Below are 26,048 nucleotides of genomic sequence, written 5' to 3'. Positions count from 1 at the left end.
AATGGTGATAATAACTAACTCCTTAGTTTGTTGCTGCTGCTGCTGCTAAGTCGGTTCAGTCGTGTTCGACTCTGTGTGACCCCAGAGACGGCAGCCCATCAGGATCGCCCGTCCCTGGGATTCTCCAGGCAAGAACACTGGAGTGGGTTGCCATTTCCTTCTCCAATGCATGAAAGTGAAAAATGAAAGTGAAGTCGCTCAGTCGTGTCCGACTCTTTGCGACCCCCTGGACTATAGCCCGCCAGGCTGCTCCATCCATGAGATTTTCCAGGCACGAGTACTGCAATGGGGTGCCATTGCCTTCTCCTAGTTTGTTGCAAGGATGAATAATAAAATGATAAAACAAAGTCTAAGGGGTTAAAAGGATTGCTCAAGATCATGAGTCTAGTAAGTAGCAAAGCTGGGGGTCCCAGCCCCTTGGACTTCTCTGTTGTGACATCCTGTCTTTTATCCCTGAAGTTCAACCTTGCTGTGAAAACACAGCAAGCTTCAGCTTTGGAACTTGGTGTAAGCTCTGATGTGATTTTCGTAAATCTAAATAGTTATTGTATGATACAGGCTTCACCCCCTGTTCATCTTAATCCATGCGTCACCTGTAAGGATGGATGAGTAATTTGGAGGCTTGATTGATGTGGGTTTTGCCTTATGACTTTCCTCGAAGTTAATGGGAGCCATGCGGTCCCAGATCCATGAATCACCCCAGCTGGAAATGCTCCGTTTAGAAGGAAAGAAAGAACAAAAGATCAGCAGGATTCTGGGAAAACAGTCACACTCAGAGCTGTGAATTGGCGGCAATAAAACTCCACATTTGGAAGTGTGGAGGGGGTGCTCTGAGCACTGGAGTTGGAGTAAGACCGGGTCCGGTGTGCCCTCAGTCTCTCGCTGTGGGACTTGAACGCAAGTCCTTTCTCCTTAGTAGACCTCTGGTTCCTTACCTTCACGGCAGGACTGAGGAATTACATTGTTGATTACAGAGTGCCTGCTCTGTGTTGGGCCTATTCTCAGCGCCTCACTACACAAACATGATCTCATTTAATCTTCACAAAGACATTATGAAGCAAAATTAGCCACATTTTGCAAACGAGGAAATTGAAGCACAGAGAGGTTAAGTAACGCAAGGCCACCCAGCTAGAAAGTAGCAGAGGCAGGATTTGAAGGTAGGCAGGCAGACTCTGATGCCCTGGCCCATGGCCTCTACCTGTACTGTCTTATGGGTCTTAAAGCGCTTTATGCACATGTTGAGGCCTCTTATTACCATTACCATATCACTCGTTGTACTTTGATTCAGGTTCTCAATGAAAAAGGAGATCAAAAAAATGAAATTACTTTTTTTTGACAGTGAAAGACAGCTCGGAAGACAGATGTGACAGACACAGGCATCAGCACGCTGCCCCAGAGTCATCCACCCAGGGAAAAAGAAAGAGAAGAGACGCAACACAGGCAGGGCAAGGGCCCTGCAGACACACTTATAAAAACTAAGAGCCAAAGGTCGAAAGAGACGTCGACCAGCTTCCATCTCGTGTTTCTCTGACTATACCCCCGTATGCAAAACAGAGTGGGGAAACTCCTGGGTGGGACAAGCAGATAAAGTCCCGCCATTTGAAATGTGAAATGTCAACAAAGACATTGCTTACAGCTTGTTACAAATATAGAACCTTAGGCTCCATTCCCCAAACCTGCAGAATTAGATTCTGTGTTTTCACGAGATGCCCAGGTGATTCGTTTGTACATTAGGAGAAACCATAGCTGGTTTCTGGAGCTGGAGAAACTGTACTCTAAAGCCACATGCCGACAACTTGGGGAATCATGCTGCCGAGCCGGAAGTTAGAAGTTATGACCCAGGAAGCAAGTGAGAGGTGCCTAGTTTATGGTTTTTCAAAGTCAGAGGATGTAAAATCATGAAAACTAAATCCCAGATAGCATGGGGGCATGTCGTAGATATATAAAGGGTGAGTCTTGGCATTTTTATCAGGCCATGAGAAATCCCAGTAGGATAGACTGGGGTCTCATCTAAACCCTGACACTGCTGCCCCGTGGGATTTTGGAAAAAACCAGATTAAGGACTGGGCAACTGCCCGGGGCAGGAATCCATGAGGGAAGTTAAAGGATCACTGGAATCAATTGGTGAAATGAAACATGGTTCCACCAAAGCAGACAGCGCCCTCCAGTGGAAAATAAAAATAAAATGTCCCTCCTAAGCACAGTCCTGTCTTCAGTGGACGGGTCACAGTGGCCTACAATTCTGTGAAAGTCTTTTCCACATAGTTGGGCTTTTTCAGGAAGCAAACAGTTCATTTAATTATCTAAATATAAAACCCTCTAATATACCTACCAAAAAGTTTTACAGTTTAGCAAATCGCAAAAGAAAACCTGAGGAGAGTAAAATAGCCACACAGAAGTAGAGAATATTTGGAATGTTTGGCTGGTATTTTTCAGAATGTTGACACCACTTACAAATAAGTAAGTTTCTTTTTCTTTACATTTTCTATTAATATAAAGCAAGTCTCTCTTCCCCTATTGAAATAGATGTTAGCCAAATATTTACGGACATTTGTTTGAAGGGTTACCAACTATACCACAAGCCTGAACTCCAAGTGGTCCTTAATCCTTTTCTGCCCTTAGGCGAATCTCTTCCCCACTCTATCTTTCCTTTCTCAGGGTAGTAGGAGGCTTAAGGAAGAAAGTGGATTTCGAAAAAGTACCACAAAGTGCTTCAAACTATAAACCCAACAAAGGAACAACCAGAGCCTAAAAGGTCCCCAGGCAGCATTGCTGGTTCCTGCTCCTGGGGAATTGTCCTGGTCAAGAAACTTGGCTGAACATGAGACAAAGAAGCAACACACTGGGCCAAAACCCCCAGGCCTTTACACTAAACCCTGCCATGAGTCTTTTAATAAATACTTTGTTAGGCGCTGCTGGAAATGTGGAGATACTTACTGTAATGTTTCCCTCAAAGACCTTACAAGCTGCTGAAGCTAGTGACCAAAAGTCCGAGCCTGGAACTAGACTTGGTTCCAAAATACTCTGCCGTCTGACAGATGGTGGGCCCTAGCAAGTTGTGGGATTTCTCACAGCACGGGCATCCTGGTCTGTAATTGTGGACAAAACAACTTTTCTATTAGGAATTGTTACGACAGATGCTTTGTTCCTCCCACCGTGTTTCCACATGGACAGAATGCCAAGGGAGTAATATTTTTGCCATGCCTCATCCTCTCCAGGGGAGGAAGGAGTTAATGATTATGGAGTAACAGCCTTTGGGCTAGGTTCTCAGTGGGTGGAGCTAATTTATTAAAAAGCCTGCATGACAGAGGCCGTTTCTTTTATTGTCTCCCTGCTCCACACCAGTGCAAGGCAGAAGTGCTGAGTAAATAGGTGACTCTGAAGCCCAAACTTACCACGAGGTGAGCTGTTCCAACTTTAAACTAAAAGGGGGGATGGGGATGCAGGGAAGATTTTTGGCAGTTCTTTGATCAGAGGTGTGAAGATAAAGACACATTCTCCTGTTCATCAGTAAAAACCTAACATTGGTCTCCATTGGCCTTTCTCCTGGATCTTGTTTCTCAATTGGCCCTCATTTTGGGAGGGAAAGAGGGAAATGTTTCTTGTTGAACCCCTAAAACTCCACTAAGGGAATTGTGGGAAAAAAATGAAATATGTGTGTAAAGCATCTGTCTATCATAGGCATCCATAAAAGATTACTAAAGTCATTTTAGCTCAGTTAGTAGACCAGAGAGGAGGGTCTCCATATACATCTGAGATTCAGGCTGCAAGTAGAGGCTTCTATGGGGTGAACAAGCATAAATTGGGTCTCCAGAGGTGAGGAAAGAAATATTAGGACGCTCTGGATGGGAAGATTTACATGAGTAAAATATGGATATAGGAACACTTTCCAGTTCAATGTGACCTGGCTCCTACTTTTTCAACATTTCTTGCCTTTTGTCCATCTTTGATGTAACCTTCTCTCTCACTGGAGTAGTCAAGCTTCCATCTTCATCCACCAGGGTCTTTCTGTTCTCACAGCCTTCATCCACAGCCAGTCATTCCCCAATATCAGTCCTCTCTTTCTCTCTCATGATAATAGAGACTTCCCTGAATGAGGATGACACTTCCCTGCCTCCCTTGCAGCTCAGTATGACTATGTCACTCAGTTCTGGCTAAGGGGATGTAAATGAAAGTCAGGGGTGCAACTTCTAGCTCAGACCCTTAAAACAGGGAGATCTGCCCAAGCTGCCCATCTTCCTATCCATGTGTGCTTAGTCACTCAGTCGTGTCCGACTCTTTGTGACCCCATGAACATTAGCCCGCCAGGCTCCTCTGTCCATGGTATTCTGCACGCAAGAATACTGGAGTGGGTGGCCACTTCCTTCCCTAGTCCTTTCCATGTAGGGGGCCTCATCCCTGCCCGTCTTCCTGGGAGCCTTTCCTCACGTAACAGTGACCAACAATGAGTCATCTTGTGTCATGGGGACAAAAGATGTGTCCTCAGGCTGCAGAACAATCTAGGAGGAATCAATACCACAGGCAACTTTGTAAAGCAGAGCCCCTTATTAACCATTCTGGAGAAGGGAAAGGCTACCCACTCCAGTATTCTGGCCTGGAGAATTCCACGGACAGTCCATGGGGTCGAACTGAGCGACTTCCACTTTCACTTATTAACCATTATGTAAACTATTGCTGTTTGGTCTCTTCATGTGCCACCAGAATGGCTTCAGTCAACACTGGCGCTTTTCGTTGTTCTGTGAGGGAAGGCTCTTCCTGGAAGAGGAAAGGGCAAGGATACATTTCCAGGTAGAGAGAACACTGTAGATACACGAATGAAAGCTAGAGGAACCCCTGAAAGTAACTGGGTATGTCTGGGGTTAAGTTTGAGGTGGAGAAAGAGTGGGGAGAGACAAAAAGAGGCTGGCAGGGCCCAAACCATACAGGTTTCCCTGGAACTCTGCCTGCAGCCTCTCTAGATAGCACCATTAAAATAACTGAATTTCTGTACCCTTTAGAATGTGCCTAATCAATTGCTTATTAATATTTCCATGTCTGGAACATTGAGTTGATCCATAAAACCAATGGGGAAATTTCAAATAAAGCCATCAATGGTTTCTGCACCATTGGGCCTTAGACAATATGGTGAAGTTTTTCTTAAATATTCAGGGGTCATCAGCAGCACCTGATCCTTGGGCTTGAACTCAGAAATAACTTGAGTGAGAGTTATACGCATAGATCACAGTGCATGCCCTTAAGTTAAGTTCTCCTCTCCCTCTCCTGGAGTACAAGAATGGTATTCATTCACTTCTGTAATCCACGCAATGCCTAGAATTACAAATTGCACCTTGTAGACATGGGCTAAAATTTAGTCGAATTGGGTCAGGCTAATACATTCCTTAAACTTCTAGTTAGTGGAGTTTTACCCAATCGGATATTATAGTTTTTTCATCCAGTTTTGTACATATGCTTACAAATATAATTGGATGGAATCATAGTTTTTCTGGGAATTATTGCTATCCTCCACAGAGCCACTTCTTCACGCTCATAAAACATGCCTGACAAAAGAAAAGGAAAAAGTCCTTGTTACGATGATTGGTGCCTTATTTCTGTGTTTTCCTAGAAAGCAAAATCAAGATATATGCTTGGCATGTTGGTTTTTGAAAGCAGCAGCAGTAGTTTTGCCAGAGAAACAGACTCATGAGTACTGCCGGCAGTGTTCGGGCACACCGTTGGTATGTATTGTCATTTATTTTTTTAATCATTTTAGGCTAATCTCCTTGTATATCAAGGAAGAGGGTCAATAGGTACTCTCTCAAATTGAAAATAGTTTAAAATTGTAAATGATGGCAGCTCTTACACACTGTTGAGTCAAGATGACATTGTTCACTTATGCCTTATCTATCCAACAACCTCCAATTCTCTTGCTCCAGACACAGAGCAACAATGCTGCGAAGTCACATCAGTCATGTCCCTGGGATTCTCCAGGCAAGAACACTGGAGTGGGTTGCCATTTCCTTCTCCAATGCATGAAAGTGAAAAGTGAAAGTTAATTCGCTCAGTCGTGTCCAACTCTTAGCGGCCCCATGGACTGTAGCCCACCAGGCTCCTCTGTCCATGGGATTTCCAGGCAAGAGTACTGGAGTGGGGTGATAAGTAAAATATAAGAGAGAATCCTAAAGGAAATCCTAAGGGAAATCAATCCTGAATATTCCTTGAAAGGACTGATGCTGAAGCTGAAGCTCCAGTACTTTGGCCACCTGATGTGAAGAGCAAACTCATCAGACCCTGATGCTGGGAAAGATTGAAGGCAGGAGGAGAAGGGGATGACAGAAGATCAGATGGTTAGATAGCATCACCAACTCAATGGACGTGAGTTTGAGCAAACTCCAGGAGATAGTGAAAGACAGGGAAACCTGGTGTGCTGCAGTCCATGGGGTCGCAGAGACGGACATGACTTAGTGACTGAACAACAACAAGAGAGAAAATGTGGAGACATAACCCTGTTCAAAATCAAGAGTGACATCTTCGTGGACTAGAAATGAAAAGCAGGAAGAGAAATATGTCACAGTGAGCATCCAGGGCTCACAGCTGGGAAACAAACTGGGGGATAGGGCATAATTTGGATCCTAGGATATAAGAGAAAGTAACTGCCTCCAACATGAGGCGGGGCACCAGAGCCAGGTTCTTTGCTCCACATCAGAAGTTTGGAGGGGTACTTTCTACTCTTGAAAGGAAGCTGAAAAAGTATGTGTCAGCTTCCAAGGGTTGCATTTCACATGAAATGGCAAGCTCAGGAAAGCAGGGGAAAACAGAGGCTTACAACCAGGACCTCCCTCAGTCAAGCTGCTGACTCGGTGGAAACATCTGAAATATTTATTGCCGGGTTAGAGCCCCAGGCTGCTGATGTAAAGAGCTGGTTCTGAACTAAGGGTCTCAAGAGGTAAGATGGAGACAGCCACACAACTATTAGGCAGGGAGGAGTGCTAGGAGAGAGAAAGTGATTTATTCAAGATCAACTTGGAAATCAAAATTTTTAAAAATGCATGAAAAAGTGATATCAGTTAAAAATGGCAGAGTAATGGCTTCCAAAAGTTTTCTTTTCCATAAAAGTAAAGAGAAAACTAATGAACATTTTCAAAATCAACTTTTTCAGAAGTCTGAAAGTTAATTAAAGGCTTGCAGCACTCTGAGGATCATTTCTCCAAGAGAAACATCTTACTCTTGCTAAGAAGAGCAAGTGCTGTGGCACTTTAATTTGCCCTAGTCCCATCTCACACTCTGCAGCTCCACAGTAACCATGAAAATCAACAGCCTATGGTCATAGTAAACACCAACAGCCTGACAGCCACCAGGGCAGAAGAACAGGGTTGAAGATTCTTCAGATCTCAGAGGACTGTCATCATTTAACCTGTCTAGTGGTTGCTCAAAAGATTCCACTTAAAAGACTGCCTTTATTTGACTTAGCTCAAAGCTCACACAGCATTGAGGAAAATATCTACCAACCCCTAGATTTCTATACTCAGCTAAACTATCATTCCAGAAGAAGGGTAAAATACAAATGTTTCCCCCAGATGGACTGTTTACTGCTGCTAAGTCGCTTCAGTCGTGTCCGACTCTGTGCGACCCCATAGATGGCAGCCCACCACAGGCTCCGCCATCCCTGGGATTCTCCAGGCAAGAACACTGAAGTGGGTTGCCATTTCCTTCTCCAATGCATGAAAGTCAAAAGTGAAAGTGAAGTCACTCAGCCGTGTCCGACTCTTCGAGACCCCATGGACTGTAGCCCACCAGGCTCCTCCATCCATGGGATTCTCCAGGCAAGAGTACTGGAGTGGGGTGCCATTAACTTTTGCATCAGGAAGAAGTCTGCAATCAAAGAGGAGAATTCAAAGAAAATGATGAACATAGAAACAGGTAAAATAGGTTAGCAAATTTAATTATTGACTGTATAATAATCATCACATCATGTCTTGTATTTAAACAGAGAAGTGAAAATAAGGACCTAGACTGTAATAATGAGACTGACAATGTGAAAAAGTGTGCAAACATCCTGACTTTCTCAAAAGATGAGTAGAGATACTGAATAATTTCAGATTGTATTAGAGAAATCAGATATTAAATATACACATTAAGTTTTTAAATGTTGCCACTTCAGTTCAGTTCAGTCACTCAGTCGTGTCCGACTCTTTGCGACCCCATGAATCGCAGCACGCCAGGCCTCCCTGTCCATCACCAACTCCCGGAGTTCACTCAGACTCACGTCCATCGAGTCAGTGATGCCATCCAGCCATCTCATCCTCTGTCGTCCCCTTCTCCTCCTGCCCCCAATCCCTCCCAGCAGCAGAGTCTTTACCAATGAGTCAACTCTTCACATGAGGTGGCCAAAGTACTGGAGTTTCAGCTTTAGCATCATTCCTTCCAAAGAACAGCCAGGGCTGATCTCCTTCAGAATGGACTGGTTGGATCTCCTTGCAGTCCAAGGGACTCTCAAGAGTCTTCTCCAACACCACAGTTCAAAAGCATCAATTCTTCGGCATTCAGCCTTCTTCACAGTCCAACTCTCACATCCATACATGACCACAGGAAAAACCATAGCCTTGACTAGATGGACCTTTGTTGGCAAAGTAATGTCTCTGCTTTTGAATATGCTATCTATGTTGGTCATAACTTTCCTTCCAAGGAGTAAGCGTCTTTTAATTTCATGGCTGCAGTCACCATCTGCAGTGATTTTGGAGCCTAAAAAAGTTGCCACTAAAGGAATATAAATAAAATCTATGCTTCCTAATCAGCAGGAGCAAAATGGGGAACAATATGTAGAAAACTTTACAGAACAAAGGCAAGAAAGAAAAAAATAAATAAATGTAATTCCAAAAACCAGGGATCAAATAAACAAATTAATAGCCGAAGACTATCTGATTTAATTAAAAGAAAATAACAAAGGTTCTGACCACTTAAAGTTTTTCATAGCTTTAATCTCTTTAGAGGAATCTTTAGCAATAAATCTCGTCATTTTTGAAGAAATGTTTATCTGATAAATTCCATCCCATTTCTTTTTCTGTGGTTAAATTCAAGTATAATTAAATGGAATACTTTCAATTTTAAACTAGCATGGACTGTATAAAGCTTTTCTTATAAAAATCTTTCTTTTCTCTCTTTCTCCCCCATTTCTTCCCTCATTTCTCCTTTTTTGGTATATTCACACACAGGTGTTCAAATAGACGTAACAGAACTGAGCAACTGAGCACACACACAATACACACCTAGGCTTTCTTTATGGAAAGCCCTGATTTTTGCACTGGGCCAATCTTGAGGTGAAACCCCAAAGTTCAAGGTTTATCATGAGAAATTCCACTCACCCCAGAGGATTTGTGAGACAAACGGACGTTGCTGATGTCGTGGTAGGAGAAAGAGCGACAGAGCCTGCTGTGCACTCTGCTGCTAACAGCTTAACAAATCCCACAGACCCTCCTCAATGCCTTCTCCAGCATCGTGATCAACTAGGAAGGCCTGCTTCCTTCCTGGACTCTTTCCTTCCCTCTCAGTCTTCCCAGCATTGGACTCTAGCCCCCCAGCTGCTGTACCCTTAACCCCTTTCCCTTTCTTATGCAAGGCAATTCAGCTTTATTGCAGCCCTTCTAAAAGTCACATTACCTGTATCCATCATCTGGCTCAGCAGTACAAGAATGTCCACGTAACAGAGACAATGAATAACAATGGACCTCTCCTTTCACACAAGAAATGACAAGTGAACACAAAACTTGCCATAAGTTCCAATCATCAGTGTTTTTTCAATGAAATCATATTGCTGAGAGAAAAATTAGAATAAGATACTGAGATGCTTTCTCTCAGAGAGGGAGGGAGAGAAGAAAAATCATTGTTTGGTTTTAATCCACATGATTCCAGCCTTGGTGATAACTGGCTTGGGGTGGGGGTAGGGATCTATACACGGAAATTACTATTTTTTTATTTTAGCTTTCACTTTTTTGCCTTTGTAGATGGTACTTTGTTGAACAGGTTTAGGAATTTTCAATAAAAACACCAAAATTTCATCACTTTACCATAGTATTATTGTTTCAATTTCCCTTGGGTTCTATGTATTTATTTACAGCCATTCCCTAAGAGGAATTCACCCACTTTTTGATGCTGTTAAATCCATTTGGATATCTTATTCTTCCTTTCCATCTTTTTGACAGTTTACACTGATTAAATCGTCAGCATTTCATAAGTGATATTTCTGTCTTTTAAGACATTCATATCTTTCTTGATCCACAACCTTGGTGATGGGATTCTAGTGAAGGATCAAGTCAAAAGGAAGCTTTATAATTGATTGTACTTAGTGCCTTGGGTACCATTGAAAAGTGCATTTGAAATATTAAATTTTGAAGAAAGGATTTTTAACAAACATCCTAACAAGTCCTTAAATTATTCAAAAGTAGATTAAGGAACAAATTACACACACAAGGATAAAAACAATCCCATAATCAAGGGATGGTTCAAATGTTTAAAATAACTCTTAGAAATGAAATTACCAGAAGTACCCTTAGACAATTAGATAACAAATACTTAACATGTCAAAAGATGATAAAATGAAAAAGAATATGATAATTGAATAGATATAAAAACACCTACAGGCATATGGGTGAATTTTCAGAGAATTGGTTATTAGATGAATTGATAATTAGGCAACGTGGTTTTCAGGGATTTGACCTGTTACCATTTCAACTCAGTTGCAATCTGAATATTCATTCATGTTCTATTTCCTTCTCATTTCACATTATAACTAAAGCATTTTCTTCTTTGTCACATATTCTTTATGAAATTATGAAAAATGTCTCAATGACATTTGTTTTTTTCTGATTATAAAAGTAATACGTGTTTGTGACAGATAATTTGAAAAATACACAAAAAGTATGAAGAAAAAAAAATCAACCATAATCCCATCATCTGCCAATAACCATTGTTTCTTTTTAATGAGCATCATCCCAGTCTTGATGGTGTTGTGTTGGGGTTTAGGGAGGGGACCTATATATGGCAATTACTATTTTTTATTGTCAGTTTATTATTCTCTCATAAATTGTTCCATAATTCAATTAGCTACTTCCATTTCTGGGTTTGTTTTTTTTTTAACTTCTGCTTTCTTGTCTGTATAGACGGTACTGTGTTGAACAATTTTAGTCATGTAACTTTCTGCCCTGGTTGAATTTTTCCCCTCTCAGGAAAACTTCCTTAGAATGGGATTATGGGATTAAAGGGCTTCCCAAGTGGTGCAGTAGTAAAGAATCTGCCTGCCAATGCAGGAGACTCCGGCTCGGTCCCTGGGTCTGGAAGATCCCCTGGAGGGGGAAATGGCAACCCACTTTAGTACTCTTGCCTGAAAACTTTCATGGACAGAGGAGCCTGGTGGGCGACAGTCTATGGGGTTGCAAAGAGTCGAACACGATTGAGCATGCGGGCACAAGTGTTATGGGATCAAAAGTTCTCATTACATAAAATTTCAATCCCCAGACAGTTCAGAAGAGAAAAGTGAGGCCCAGAGAGGAGAAGAGGCTTATCTACAATTACTTAGCCTTTGAATAAGCTAGCACCCAGGTCTCCCAGCTCCTAGCTACCCAGGTCTCCCACCACTGAGCCTATTGAGGGTAGGAAGACCTTCCAGTTATCAGGAATCCATTATTGTTGGAAGCCTTTCAGTTTGTTATTCTTCTCCCATTAAATTAAAGACACTATAAAAGTTTTCTAATAACCAAATCCTTCAAAATGAACTGTTTGAAGGCTCTGAAGTCTCACCCTGGGGCAAGACATTTACAAGGCTCAAATAAATCTTCCACAAAGCCTTTATAGGATCCTTAAAACCCAATTCCACCACAAAATGCTTGTTTTTACTATAAATTGAGTTTTTATTATCAGCACAAATGCTAACAGTGCTGCTGACATGGTAAACAGGAAGCATATGAGCAATCATAAATATTCACACACCTCTGGCAGAAGTAATTGGTTCCTAGGGCAAGAGTTCCGGCCAAATTCTGATGAGCAGACCCGGAGAAATGGAGGATTCAGAATGTGAGACGATCCCCTCACCCCTGCCCTGCCACGCACACACAGAAAAAGGCTGCAAGGGACAAAGATGACGAGATGATGGTGGCTCTGTGGGAAAGACCTGGGCTGGAAGGATCCTGTCTGCGTGAGAGGCAGTATGGGAAGACAGAGATCGCCAGACACCACAGGCTGACCCACCCTACTTCCTGCCTGTTTTGACTGAGGTAAAATTCACATAACATAAAACTCACCACCTTTTAAAAAGATTTTTTTAATGTGGACCATTTCCTTTAAAGTCGTTATTGAATTTGTTACATACAATATTGCTTCTGCTTTATATTCTGTTTTTGTGGCCTCGAGGCATTTGGGACCTTACCTTCCCCACCAGGGATTGAACCCGCACCCCCGGCATTGGCAGGCGAAGTCTCAACCACTGGACTGCCAGGGGAGCCCCTTCATTTTACAGTGTGCAGGTCGCTAAGCACATTCACAGTATAGTACAAGCTTCACCTCCATTTAGTTTCAAAACATTTCATCACCCCACAGGGAAACCCTGTACCCATTAAGCAGTCACTTCTCATCCTCCCCTTTCCCCTGCCCTTGGCAACCACTAATACGCTTTTGTCTCAATATTTCACGTTTACGGAATATGTAATACGTGACCTTTGGCGTCTGACTTTGTTCACTTAGCATAGTGTTTTCAAGCCGCATCCGTGTTGAAGCACATGCCAGCACTTTCTCCTTTTTCATGGATGAGTAATATTCTGTTGTGTGGATCTGACACATTGTGTTCATTCATTCATCTGCTGCTGGGCACTGGCATTGTTTCTGTCTTTTGGCGTTTATGAGCGGTATTTTCAGAGGACACGTGTGCAAAGGGAAATCAAGAACAGTGGACACGTGTGGAGCTGTTCAGAGGGGCAACTCCGCAGGACAGACCAAAGCGCTGGATGCCAGGAGTGAGGGAGAGAGAAGTCAGGAATAGGGCCTACATTTTTGGCCCCAGCAGTTGGGTTTCTGTGGTGATATTCATGGGGACAGGGAACCCAAAAGAGGAGGTAAGCATGATGAGGTCCATGTTGGACACTCAGGAGTGGACGTGCGCCTGGGGAACAACCAAGGGGAGAGTGGTCCCTCAAGGAAGCCCCAGTTTTATTTTGCCACTCCTTAGAGTCCGGTCATGTACTTTCCCTCCTGTGGACAGCCTGGCCTCAGTACTTACTCAAGAGAGTCTGTGGATTAAATAAAGGAGTGGCTGACTCCTGGTCCCTACACACACCTCACTCACTTTCCTTTGTTCTCTTCCTTAATTTCCTCCCTTCACCTTTTTAAATCTTGCCCATCCCACCATAAGCCACCTTCTCCAGGGGTCACCACCTCGGTGCCCAGTCTGCAGACCCCAGGGCAGGAGCCATGAGAGTTCCAGAGGTGGGGATGGGCAGATACACCTGTGAAGGCAGCCTGCAAGGGTCCAGAACCATTACCTCTGCCTTGGGCTAGGCTTCCCTGGTAGCTCAGTTGGTAAAGAATCTGCCTGCAATGCAGGAGACCCCAGTTCGATTCCTGGGTTGGAAGATCCTTTGGACTAAGGGATAGGCTACCCACTCCAGTATCCTGGCCTGGAAAATCCCATGGGCTGTATAGTCCATGGGGTCACAAAGAGTCAAACACAACTGACTTTCACTTTCATTTTCACTTCACTTGGGCTGGACACAGAGACAGGGGAGGGCCTCCAGATCAGGGTCTGGGCTCTGAGGAAACTTCAGTGGAGAAGGCCAGCCAGGCTCAGTAGGTCAGGGAGCATGGAGCTCTGGCTGGGGTGGTTTCCTGTCTGTTTGCCCAAGCGAAAGACTTGGTGATGGCAGCCATGAAGCCAGCAGGCCCTGCCAAGGCAGCTGGAATGGAATATGCAGTTGCCTGTGATGTGGGTCAGTGTGTCAGATGCCAAAGCCAGAGGAGCCAAGAAGGAGGACTCACACATCCCAGCCCCTGGAGCAAAGGAACAAGCAGGGATGGAGGGACAGGGGATGGCAGCTCGGCCATCCAGCAGGCTCCCGGTCCTCACGAGTCCTTGCACGTAGGTGGCTCACTGTCCCCATTGTACCTGGTCCATTGCATGCTTAACCCTCCCACCCCCACCTTTGCTCCTGCCAAAACACCATCCATGATGCTGTCCCCGGTTCTCTCTGCCCATCTACTTCCTTCTCCACATGCAGAGCCTCGATCAAGTGGATGCTCAGTCCTCTTAGCTGTCACTTCCTTTGGTTCACACCACCTCCCCCAGGGAGCCCTCCCTGAGCACCCACAATCTTTCATCTGAGGCAGCCAGTAGAGTTCAAAGGTTATCAGCCTGCCCTGCAGATTTTGGACATGGCAGCCTCCATCATCTTGTGAGCCAATCCCTTAAAATCAATCTCTCTGTATCTGTATCACACACGCATGCATGCATACACACTATTGGTTCTGTTTTACTGGAGAACCCTGACTCATGGAACCTAGCAAAGGGCCCGAGTGAAGCCCCATCCCCACCCCAGATGGTCATTTATACTCATTCAGTGAGGAGTTCAGGGGGTCTCTGTCTCTCACCTGTAGGCAGAGACCCCCATCTTCACAGCCTCTAGCAGTTTGACACCCTGTGGATCCACGCGGCGCTCCTGGCTGGGCTGAAATGGGAGGAGGGAATAAGACCCAAGATTCTTAACTCAGGTTGCTTGGAATGAGGTGAACTTTCAGGGAAGATTTAGATCCGGAGGCCCCAACTCATATTCTCCCTTTGATTTCCTTTCTGGTTCTATATTTTGGAACTAGTCTTTGTTCAGTAAAAATGGTTATTGACAAATTAACATTTCTCTCCCAGCAAATACAGTGTGGTGGGCAGCCGTCTACATGCTTAGGTAACATCTGATCACCATCATTGGGTTTTGGTGTCTACAAAAGCTTCCTATAAATAGATGTTAAAAAAAGATATACTTTAAGACTTACTCTGCAGTTATGATTATGAACATCTGTTCATATTTACAGAAGACCCAGATTAAGTTAGAAAATGTCAGAGCAAAGAATGTACACGGAAACTCCCACACCCTTCAGGTTTTACTTTAATCCATAAAGGTGTTGGGAGACTCAGGGCACAGTGCTTCTTGGGGGTCAAGTTCATGATCAGTAAAGCATGAAGGAGCCCATAATATCAGTGGTCCTCAACTCAGGGGCTTTCCAGGAGAAGAAGACTCACTGTTAAAGGCTGGAACTTCACCAGAACTTAAATGTGCTTGGATATACAAGCCTTGCCTAGAAGCATGCTCTCAGGTCTTAAACCTCATTGAGCAAAAGAGGCCACACATGACCCAAGAGGCCCTGGGGGGAGCCAGCGCCCCAGAAATGGCTGAGCTGGTTTGTGCCTTGGAAGAAAATTGCAGCCTCTGTCAAATGATGTCCTCTCATCCAGCAACCCTGATGCGTTTTCATAATATTTTGAGACTAATCTTGACATGCTTGATCAAGCTTCTGGCAGAAGTTTCTCTTTCTGTTTATTTATTTGATTAATTTTTATTTTGTCAAGAGCTGACTCCCAGGACAATTGGACAGGAAAGCTGGTTCATTCTGCCTGAGCTTCCTTGGTGCCTGACTTTAGTCCTACAAGTGAAGTACGTCTTTGGATGTCCACGGTCATCGATGTATTTGTAGAAAATGAGGCATTTTCATTAATATGTTTTTAATATATGAGTATGAAATTGTGCATGATTTAAGGGCTTCCCTGATGGCTCAGATGTTAAAGAATCTGCCGGCAATGCAGGAGACCCAGGTTTGATCCTTGGGTCAGAAAGATCCCCTGCAGAAGAAAATGGCTACACACTCTGGTATTCTTGCCTGGAGAATTCCATGGACAGAAGAGCCTAGGGGGCTACAGTCCACGGGGTCGCAGAGTCGGACACGACCCATTGACTATCATGACTCTTCCTTACCTAGGCTGATCTCTTTTGTTTGGATGGTTATGCCCATTTCCATTTTAATTGCGTCTCCTTTTTCCATTGACTACATTTACCAGAAGTTTGTACTTCATCTTTTTAAAGAGCTAATTCGTTGTTTTATTTATTAATTCCACAGATTTTTTTTTGATTCTCTGATTTATTTACTTTAATTTTAATCTTTGTTTTTTATTATTATTACCATTTTCCTTTGGGTTGTTCCCCCCCCCCTTTTTCTAGTACTTAAAGTTGTTTTTCTCTTTTTAATGATAGCATTGTTTAAAGTTGTGAATTTCCCTATAAGTTCTGCTGTGTCTATGTCCTGCAAGATCATCTGTTTATTACTTTCGTTGGTCTAGATATGTTTTTAGAGGCAAATGAGATATTTTAGAGAAAAAACAAATCATAAGTAGCAAATAAAAAACCCTGACATCACCAGAAATCCCATTTCCCAGAAAGACATATTGATGTTTTAGTACACATATTCTAGATTTTTCCTTTGCAAATTTATAGATTTTTGAGTTTTTACAAAATGGAGTCACACTTAGCACAATTTTCTTATATGTTTTGTTTACCTAAATAATAAAATTAAAATATCTTACCTTGTTCTCTTAAGACTATATTTACACTCTCGACTTTAATGGCTGTTAAGGATTTATCCCATTGTGCAAATATCCTATAATTTACACTATCAATTACCTACTATTAGAGATTTAGGTTGTTTTCACTTATTTTGTCATCATAAAAAAAGAAACACATTGCAATGTATATTCTTGTCTTTGGATATCTGCTTCCCTCCATGATTATCTTCCTGGGATAAAGATGAGGTAGTAGAATTGCCAGCTGAAAGGAGAAGGTATGACTCTAAGACTTTTGATGTATTGTCTTTCATTTATCCCCAGAACAGGTGGACCAGTCATTTGCTCTCAGCCTGGAGCTCCCCTTTGCATCTACCCCCACTGATACTGAGTCTGTTTAATTTGGGACTATTGGTGGGAGAAGAAAAGGTTATTTTAGCCTGAATGTATTTTATTACTAGAAAAGGTGAGTATTTTTGTACATTTATTGGCCACATATTTTTCGGACTGCCTTTTCACATCCCTTACCCTTTCATCTTCATTCTTACTAATTTACAAGGGCTTTTTGCTCTTTGCCAAATATACTACAAATATTTTGGTCATTCTGTTGTCAGACTTTCAAATTTGCATTAAGTGTTCTGGTCTTATGGAATTTGTAAAGTTTTATTCAGTTACATGTATCAGTCTTCTCTCTGCCCATGGAAATGACAGGTGTCATATAAAAAATGTATACAGGCATACCTTGCTTCATTGCAGTTTGCTTTATTGTGCTTTGCAGATTTTGCATTTTTTACAAATTGAAGGTTTGTGGCAACTCTGTGTCAAGCAAATCTGTTGGTGCCATTTTTCCACAGCAGTACTTTTAAATTAAGTTAGGTACAGTGTTTCTTTACATATAATGCTATTGCACACTTATTAGACCAGAGTATAGAGTAAACATAACTTCTGTTTGTACTGAGAAGCCAAAATTAATCCATATGCCTCGCTTTACTGCCATATTCTCTTTATTGCAATGTTCTGGAGGCAAACCTGCAGCATTTCAAAGGTGTGCCTGTATAGACATGTACAAAGTCACGCCCTTGTGTCTGTCCCTGCCTTTCTATTTTTGGAGCATTGGCTGTCCATTCACAGAGCCAGCTCCAGGCACTGTAGTGACTACAAGGGCCAGCTCTGGAATTCTTCTGCCAACGCGTAAGCCTGCTCCCTTCACTGACAAGCTCTCTGACTTGGACAAGTCACTTAAACTCTGAACTTTGGTTTCCTGGAGAGGGGTTGTGAGGATTCAGAAGAACATATGCGTATGTAAGAGTTCTTAGCTCTGGACTTGGCCCATTCAGTGATTCGATAATATATGTATTACTGCCATTGACACAGATACACCAATAGAACCCTTCTCAGCTGCATCCCCCTTACTCTCAGGGTAAACTTGGCTTCATCCTGTAAAGAGGTAGAAGGAAGGAGCCACGCAAGCCCAGAGCTAAGTGAAGATTCTACTGAGTTCTGGGGCATCCATGCTGCCTCTGCTGATCTTCACCACTTATCGGGGTTGTAAAAGCCTGTCCCCTGTCCCCACACAGAGTTCCACCCCCATCTCTATCTGATTCTCTGCCCATGGCACAGTAGAGTTTCCTAAGTCCAGGAAGTTTGGGGACAGAGGAGGCACCTGTGTGGAGGGCAAGTGAGCATATAAAAGTGGAGCATGGGGCTTCCCCATCAGGACCATGGGTCCAGGCTCTCCCACGGAGGGCTGCACTCACCTTCCCTGAACTGTCTCAGCACCTCTCCCCATCTGTGTCCCCTCCCTCATCACTCCTTGCCCCCTCACCTCGGAATCAGAACCACAGATGCCTTCTCACGCCTCCAACAGAGCAGCTGCCCCGTCTTCTGCTGAGTTCACACCCACAGGGTGTCCTCCTCCATGACAGGACCTCGCGGGGCATTTTCCCAAACAAACACAGTCCCCTCCCTAAGAGGGTTTTGGTACCAGTTGTTAAGATGTCCAAGTGGCCTTCACCTTGCTGTATTACCAACAACAACAATAATAATAGTAGCCACAGTTATTAAGTGCTTACTGTAAGCCAGACATGTACTCTGTATTATGTCTTTTAAACTTCACAACAATTCTGCAAGGCAGTCATTGGCAGAACATTATGAGAGGAATATGACTGGTAGTCAGAGAGCTGATGTGACTGGTTCAGGCCACAGGTAAGTATGAGAGGAGGGCTTTGAGTGTGGAGGTATCTGACTCCAAACTCTGGAGCCTTATCTACACCCTATACACACCTGCTTCTCCAAGTCATATGTATATGTGTGTGTATATATATATATGTATATATATAATGTTATCATTTTATTTATTTTATTTTTATAAATAAGTAGTCAAAACTATGGTTTTTCCAGTAGTCAAGTATGGATGTAAGAATTGGACCATAACGAAGGCTGAACATCAAAGAATTAATGCTTTTGAACTGTAATATTGGAGAAGACTCTTGAGAGTCCCTTGGACTAAAAGGAGATCAAACCAGTCAATCCTAAAGGAAATCAATCATGAATATTCATTAGAAGGACTGATGCTGAAGCTGAAGCTCCAATACTTTGGCCACCTAATGCGAAGAGCTGACTCATTAAAAAAGACCCTGATGCTGGGAAAGACTGAAGGCAGGAGGAGAAGGGGATGACAGAGGATGAGATGGTTGGATGGCATCACCAACTCAATGGACAGGAGTTTGAGGAAGCTCCAGAAGATGGTGAAGGACAGGGAAGCCTGGTGTGCTGTGCAGTTCATGGGATCGCAAAGAGTCAGACACGGCTGAGCAACTGAACAGCAACAGTTTTATTTTTGGCTGTGCTGGCCTTCGTTGCTGCGCAGGCTTTTCTCTGGTTGTGGCAAGCAGAGGACCCTATGGAGTTGCGGTGCACGGTTCTCATGAGTGGCTTCTTCTGTTGTGGAGCACGGGCTCTCGGGGGTGCGGGGCTCAGTAATTGCAGCTCCCAGGTTCAAGAGCGCAGGCTCAGTAGTTGTGGTTTAGTTGCGCAGGCTTAGTTGCTCCAAGACATGTGGGATATTCAAGGATCAGGGATTGAACCTGTGTCTTCTGCATCGGCAGGCAGATTCTTACCACTGAGCCACCAATGAAGCCCCTCTAAGTCTCTCGGTAAATATGTCTAACTTGTTCTTCTGAAAGATCCTGCCAGCCTTCTGGTTTCAGGCAGGGAAATGTGACATGAAAGTTCAGGGTACATGTTGAGTAATAGCCATGGTGGGCTGGGGGGCGGGGTGGGGAGGAGAGGTGCGGGAGGAGGAGTTAAGATCTGCTTTACAACCTGGGGGACTATGAGGTACAGAGAAGTTAAGTGACAGAGCCAAGTGCACACAGCAAGTCTCTGGCACAGCTGGGATTAAAATCCAGACCTCTCATCACTGGGTCTGGTGGCACTCCGCCACCAGAAACGAGCACTGCTTCCAGCCACCTGTCCTCCCATCCACCTTTGCCCCCCCTCCTCCCCCAGGTTCTGCTTCCAGCAGGTCCCATGTGTCCTTTCTGCCAGGAGTGCTGATCTTGTGTCTCTTGGTTACACCGGGTCTGTTCAGGTCTCATTCCACCCTTGGGGGCTGAATTGCTTAAACCCCCCAACCCTTACATGGTCAGCCTCTGGGCTGATCAATTTTTTACAGCTAATAGTTGCAGGATCCTCAAGACCGTTTGTGGAGGGGGCGATCACCTCCTCCTGCATAGAGGTTGCCCCAAGCCCAATGCCAATCTTCCCCTCCGCACCTCCCTACTGGGGACAGACACAGGTGTTCTTTTGTGCGGGACCACCACTGACTGGTGGTGCCTGGTGCAGACAGGCACGTGGCCACGGAGGGCCCATCCAGAGGCTGGATATGTGTGACATGGCAGGCCGGAGAGGCTCATTCCTGGAGCTTCTTCAAATTCCAATGCCCTCCAGGTCCATGCATATCCTCAGATTAAACCTCTTTTTCTCAAGATGAAATGGAGGTATCTAGTCCTTGCAGCCACGATATTAACACAGCCCATTGACAGATGAGAGAACACAGGTTCTGAGAGGTTTCAGAACAATGTCACAGGTGGGAAGTAGCAGAGCTGAGACCCAAACACAGAAATCTCTGATCCTAGAAGCCATGATCTTTCTGGGGCTCAACATAGGGTTTATCAGCTACTCTAGAAGGCTACTGTCAAATGAGAGACCAGGTCCTTCTCCCCTGGGTCAGGCAAGCCTCCTGAACCAGGCCATTACCATTAGCTACCCTTGCTGGGTTGAACCACATGACAAAGTACTAAGGACTTTCCCCCTGCACATGGTTTTATCCTTTAAGGTAGGTATTCAGTTCAGTTCAGTTGCTCAGTCATGTCCGACTCTCTGTGACCCCATGGACTGCAGCACACCAGGCCTCCTTGTTCATCACCAACTCCTGGAGTTTACTCAAATTCATGCCCATTGAGTCGGTGATGTCACCCAACCACCTCATCTTCTGTCGTCTCCTTCTCCTCCCGCCCTCAATCTTTCTTCCCAGCATCAGGGTCTTTTCAAGTGAGTCAGCTGTTTGCATCAGGTGGCCAAAGTATTAGAGTTTCAGCTTCAACATCAGTCCTTCCAGTGAATATTCAGGACTGATTTTCTTTAGGATTGACTGGTTGGATCTCCTTGCAGTCCAAGGAACTATCAAGAGTCTTCTCCAACACCACAGTTCAAAAGCATCAATTCTTCAGCGCTCAGCTTTCTTTACAGTCCAACTCTCACATCCATACATGAAAAACCAAGGTAGGTATTATTGCCCCCCCCAAAATTGGGAAAAGAGTACATCAAGGCTGTATATTGTCACCCTGCTTATTTAACTTGAATGCAGAGTAGACCATGAGAAATGCCAGGCTGGGTGAAACACAAGCTGGAATGATTGCCAGGAGAAATATCAATAACCTCGATATGCAGATGACACCACCTTTATGGCAGAAAGCTAAGAAGAACTAAAGAACCTCTTGATGAAAGTGAAAGAGGAGAGTGAAAAAGCTGGCTTAATACGCAACATTCAAAAAGATCACAGCATCAGGTCCCATCACTTCGTGGCAAATAAATGGGGAAACAATGGAAACAGTGACAGACTATTTTATTGGGCTCCAAAATCACTGCAGATGGTGACTGCAGCCATGAAATTAAAAGATGCTTGCTCCTTGGAAGAAAAGCTATGACAAACCTAGACAGTCTATTAAAAAGCAGAGATATTACTTTGCTGACAAAAGTCCATATCATCAAAGCTGTGGCTTTTCCAGTAGTCATGTATGGATGTGAGAGTTAGACCATAACAAAGGCTAAGAATCTAAGAACTGATGCTTTGAACTGTAATACTGGAGAAGACTCCTGAGAGTCTCTTGGAGTGCAAAGTGATCTAACCAGTCCTTCCTAAAGGAAATCCTGACTATTCATTAGAAGGACTGATGCTGAAGCTGAAGCTCCAATACTTTGTCCACCTGACGCGAAGGACAGACTCATTAGAAAAGACCCTGATGCTGGTAAAGATTGAAGGCAGGAGGAGAAGGGGATGATAGAGGATGAGATGGACGGCATCACCAACTCAATGGACACGAGTTTGAGCAAGCTCTGGGAGATGGTGGACAGGGAAGCCTAGGATGCTGCAGTCCATGGGGTCGCAAAGAGTCAGACATGGGTGAGCGACTGAACAACAACAACACCAGATTTGAGAGAAGTGAAGTGACTTGTCAAAGTCACAGAGCAAGAGGTCATGATGGTGCCAAGACTTAAGCCCACGTTAGTCTGCCCAGGGCCCCTGCTCTTAACTCCTGCAGTTACCCCAGCAGCAGAGGCCGGGCCAACCACCTCCCTGGCCTTTCCTATGCACACCAGTACACACACATGTTATCTCACACTGTCCCCAGTCTTCCTCCCCGTATTCGATCTGCCCCTCAGAATCCGTTACAACTTCCCTTCCTCCAGGAAGTCCTCTCTGATGCCCCTGCAGACAGTTCTCCATCCTTCTGCATCCCAAAGTTCATTCTCCTGCCTTAGGTGGTGGGTCATCTCTTTCTTTGATGAGCTTCCTAGCAGTGAGAAAGCAGGATCTATCTTGTGTTCATTTCTGAGAATCCAGCCCCTGGTATGCTACAATTTACAGAACACCCTCAAGTTTACCCTTTCTGTCGGTCTGTAGCATTGCCCAAGAGTCAGCAGGGCAGAGACAACTGTCCCACCCCAACCAAGGCAGGCAAGGTGGTGCCAGCCAGACCCCGGCCACAAAAATGCCCTGTTCTTTGGACTTGGCTTTGCAATGCAGATTTCATGCAAAGGCCGGGCAGTGAATGACTCCCAATTGTCAAGTGTTGCAGTGAGCCCACAGTCCCCCAGCTCCCTGCATAAAGAGACCTCATGAAAACCAATGAAGTCACACCCTCGACACCCAGAGCCCCTGCTTGCAGCACCAGCTCCGTCCCTGCCAGGGCGAGTGCCCACAGAATACATTCACACCACCTGAGGGTCAGCTGCAGGCCAAGGGGCCACCATATCATGGTCCTAGGCAGGTCAGTGGACCCCCATGTGGCCGTTGAGCAAACTGAAGAAGAGGGATGGGGCTGTTCTGGGTCTTGGAGCAGGCTGGCCACAGGGACTCGCTCACTCACTAGGGAGAACTGGAACTGGGGTTCTCAGCAGGTTGCAGCTGTAGCCCCCCTAGTCTTTGCTCTCTCTGTGTGTTAGGATGATGGGTTAAGCAGTAACTGGCAACCCCCAAATCTCTGTGCCTTAACACTACACAGCTTATTTCCTGCTCGTGAAAATTCTCTGTGGTCCCAGGAAGTGACTCAGCGATACAGGCTGCTTTGATCTGGTGGTTCCCATGTCAGTCTGAACCCACCACGATTCCTTCAGCAGAGGGCAAGAGAACCATGACTTGCATTGAAACTGCTCTTCCATAGCCTGAAAGGGCCACCTGCCACTTCCACTCATATTTCATAAGCCAGAAATATTTATATGATCCTGACAACTTGGGAAAGCTGGGAAGTTTCCTTTATGCCAAAGCAAAAAGGCCATTTCACTAGAGACTAGTAACATCCTGACACTTTTTCCAGGGACCTAAATATTGGGTTATCTCCATTTCCCTGGCACTTGAACCATTTTTAAAGATACTCATGTAGGGAAGTGTATCAGTCAGCAATTACTGTACCAGTGCTGTGTAACAGCTCACTCGAAAACTCAGCCGTTTATGACAATAAGCATTCACTTTTCTTGTTCATATGGCATAGACTGACTGGTGTGGCTGTACTCCAGGTTTCTGGTTGGCCTGGCTTACTGCAGGCACTGGGTTGGAATCAGTCTGCTCTTTGATCAGGTTCCCTGATCCAAAGGGCTTCCCTGGTAGCTCAGATGGTAAAGCGTCTGCCTGCAATGTGGGAGACCTGGGTTCCATCCCTGGGTTGGGAAGATCCCCTGGAGAAGGAAATGGCAACCCACTCCAGTACTCTTGCCTGGAAAATTCCATGGATGGAGGAGCCTGGTAGGCTACAGTCCATGGGGTCATAAAGAGTCGGACACGACTGAGCGACTTCACTGTCTTCTTTCACTTTTGGATCAGCAGCTGTTAGGAGTGTTTTCTTCTCATGATGGATCAGAGAAGCAGAAGAGGCCAGACCACATCAGCACATCCATCCACATTCATCTCTGCACAGACACCACCTGCTGACATTCCATTGGCCAAACCAAGTCACATGGCCAAATCCAAAGTCAGGGATGGGGCAGTGCCCTCAGCCTGCCGCAAAGCCACGCAGGCATGAAGATGTATAATTCTATTAGGGAAAGAAGTAAAGATGTGGGAGCAATGACCCAATTGCCGTGAAAGCTCTGGGAATAGCCTGGAACTCAGAGTCCCATAGATGGTGGCTGGAATCCCAGATCCACCCCACCCAAACCTCTGACCCTGGATAGCCACTTCTATAAAATGAAGCTAATCCTTGTTCTCAGGATTCCCATGCCACTCAGTAATCACAGATAACAGTCGAGTTCCCACCACATCAAGCATCAGGGGAAATACTTTATGTCCACCGTGAACTCTTCATCCATTGAAGGCATGCTTATAATTCACATATCATTGTGGATTAGCATGTGGAATGGATCACAACTGGGGAGTAGATTTAAGACCTGGGAGCCCAGGGATCCAGAGGGTAGAGAGAAGGACGCTGAAAGAAAAGCAAAAGCCAAAAAAAAAGATCCAAAGGTCAAAGTTACCAACCTCCAGGTCCTGTGAACGCTGCCCTCGGAGCTTTGGAAGAGCTGAGGGTTCAGGGGTGTGGCTTTGCCACAAGGGCCCCTTCTCACTCAGGCATTCTTTCCTTCCACAGATGCTGATTCAACGCCAGCCCTGCACTAGGCTCTAAGGATAGGGAAACTGAGGCACGGAGAGTTTTTTTTTTTTTTTTTAAGCTGTTTTCACTAAACTTACAGCCTGAATTAGTCAGGTTTCTCCAGAGAAACAGAACCAATCAGAAGTATATATACATACAAACAGTCCCAAACTTATGAGAGTTAAATATTTTGATGGTACGAAAGCGAAATGCATTCAGTAGAAAATGTACTTTGCATTCTGAATGTTGATTTCTTCCTGGGCTGGTGATCGGCAGTAAGATCCTCTTTCGTGATGCAGGGCAGCGGCAGTCACAGCTCCACGTCAGTCACTCGACCATGGGCGAGACAACCCGCACACTTACAGCCAGTCTGGATGCAGGCAAGAATTCTGGTTTTCACTTTCAGCACAGTATTCAATACGTTACATGAGACGCATTATTATAAAATAGGCTTTGTGTTAGATGAGTTTGACCAGCTGTATTGGTCAAATGTATTGACCAGTGTATTGATTAGGTGTTCTGAGCATGTTTAAGACAGGCTAGGCTATGCTATTGGAGAAGGCAATGGCACCCCACTCCAGTACTCTTGCCTGGAAAATCCCATGGACGGAGGAGCCTGGTGGGCTGCAGTCCATGGGGTTGCGAAGAGTCAGACACGACTGAGTGACTTCACTTTTACTTATCACTTTCATGCACTGGAGAAGGAAATGGAAACCCACTCCAGTGTTCTTGCCTGGAGAATCCCAGGGACAGCAGAGCCTGGTGGACTGTCGTCTATGGGGTCGCACAGAGTCGAACACGACTGAAGTGACTTAGCAGCAGGCTACACTATGGTGTTTGGTAAGTTGCATGCTTGAGTGTTAGGTCCCTTTAGTCTCTTACATCTCCTGAATTGGCAGGCTAGCGCCACCTAAGTTAGGTGTATTAAATGCATTTTTGACTTAAAATATTTTCAGCTTACGATGGGTTTATGGAGACAGATCGAGGAAGATCTGTATATGTAGATCTGTGAGGAGATTTATTATAGAAATGGGCTCATGTGATTATGGAGACTGAGAAGTCCAAGATCTGTAGATAGGCAAGCCAGAGACCGTGGTATAAGTTCCTTCCTGAAAGCCAAA

At 44.6% G+C, this 26,048-nt stretch overlaps 1 long non-coding RNA gene across 3 annotated transcripts; it reads left to right on the top strand.

The window, feature by feature from the left end:
• The first annotated feature begins 3,044 nt into the window (after nucleotides 1-3,044).
• LOC133253192 (uncharacterized) lies at nucleotides 3,045-25,078 on the top strand. 3 transcript variants are annotated; one of them, XR_009738225.1, is made up of 6 exons: nucleotides 3,045-3,401; nucleotides 5,603-5,714; nucleotides 9,189-12,242; nucleotides 15,575-15,659; nucleotides 16,888-17,024; nucleotides 24,925-25,078. It is a non-coding gene; the product is annotated as an uncharacterized LOC133253192 (long non-coding RNA). The 3 variants fall into 3 exon arrangements; XR_009738224.1 differs by lacking the exon at nucleotides 15,575-15,659 and having other exon boundaries at nucleotides 16,883-17,024; XR_009738223.1 differs by having other exon boundaries at nucleotides 15,575-17,024.
• The last annotated feature ends 970 nt before the right edge of the window (nucleotides 25,079-26,048 follow it).

Source organism: Bos javanicus, chromosome 8 (assembly GCF_032452875.1).
Source record: "Bos javanicus breed banteng chromosome 8, ARS-OSU_banteng_1.0, whole genome shotgun sequence".
Classification (NCBI taxonomy): Eukaryota; Metazoa; Chordata; class Mammalia; order Artiodactyla; family Bovidae; genus Bos; species Bos javanicus.
Note: the sequence above shows the minus strand (reverse complement) of the source record. Positions and strands in the feature narration are given on the sequence as shown.